The sequence below is a fragment of the Trematomus bernacchii genome, unplaced genomic scaffold (assembly GCF_902827165.1).
Source record: "Trematomus bernacchii unplaced genomic scaffold, fTreBer1.1, whole genome shotgun sequence".
Taxonomy (NCBI): Eukaryota; Metazoa; Chordata; class Actinopteri; order Perciformes; family Nototheniidae; genus Trematomus; species Trematomus bernacchii.
Genome location: NW_022987621.1, coordinates 1,188,770 through 1,190,192, shown reverse-complemented (window position 1 = coordinate 1,190,192; position 1,423 = coordinate 1,188,770).

Genomic DNA, 1,423 nt, shown 5'->3' with positions numbered 1-1,423 from the left:
TTCTCTTTTTCTTCTCCTCTTGGTACACAGGAGGGTAGCAGTGGCTGCTATCTGGGTCACATGACAGCAGTCTTCTCTCCCTTCTTTTGTCTCAAGGTGACAACATGTCTTTTGTCGCCTGCACCGACTGCTCCTTCACCCATGACCTTTGACCCTTATACATACCCTCATAGGGGAAAGAAGGGTATTTTCTTCCAGTTACTTTTTTACAAGACACTCCACTGGACTCTGATCAGGACGCCGGGGGGGCGAACTGAATGATATCATCAGTGATCAAGATATGTCGTCGCTGACAAGCCAATACTGGAGAGTCAGCAGAGCCCAAAGACTCATGGGAGGTGTTTTCTTTTTTAAATCTGTTTATTTCTTATGTGTGTATGTTTTTGTGTGTGAGCTAAGGCTTTGGCTTCCTTTCATGCATCTATGGGATTCGTTGTTTTCTCTCATTTAAAAGTGCATTTGTTGATTTGTTTTAATTTGATCACTGTCTTTTATCAAATCAACATTTATGCGTGCTTGTGTGTGTTGGGTAAATCTATGTATTATTTTCTCACGGGGGGAATGTTGGGATTTAAGTTGATTGTAAGTTTACCTTCTGTACTTTTCGACAGAGAGAGATGATGTTTGGTACATTGTGGTGTCTGCAGTGTGAGATGTGAGAATATTAATATGAATTATTATAAGGAATGGCTGGAGGCCCCAGAGCCATTGATGGGACGAGTTTGGACAGTTTGGAGTTTTTCAGAAGTAAGCAGCTTCTTATTTTACTCTCCTTTATTTATTAGGTTTGTAAATAATACACAGCTCTGAGAGTGTGGAGTGTTTCCAGAGTACAGGTACCTGCAGGGCTCAAAGTCGCTCTCAGGTCAAGGTTCTCTGGTGATAAACCTTATGACTGCTGCCTGAGAGGCTGGGTCCTGAGAGAGGACAGATCTGAGTCTGAGAATCGGATCGCAGTTTTTTGGTCAAAAAGATATGAGCATGACTCCGCTGAGTAGAGGAGTATTGCACTCCTACAAAAACAATTGACTCAAAATAGAAAATTGATCAAAATGGATGTAGCCAGAGATACCCAATTGTAAGCATTTTCTTGTCAGAGCTGTTATTAATTGAGTCTTCTCCAGAAAATAGTCACATCCTGTTTCAAATTGATAGACAGTAGTAAATGAGCTTTAGCTTAAAAACACTCCTTTTCTCCTTATAAAACAAATAAGATTTCAACAAGCTAAAAGGAAGGAATCTCAGCTTCTTGCACAAATTAGGTTAACACAAGGATGAATATGCTTTTAACCCATAATCCACTCTGCCAAACACGCTTCATCTGCGGCTGTGGGACGTTCCTGTCTACGGGCTGGAGGAGAGAATGTGCATGTCAACCTTTTTATATGGTACGTTCAACATGAAGAGGAAAAATAATGAATGA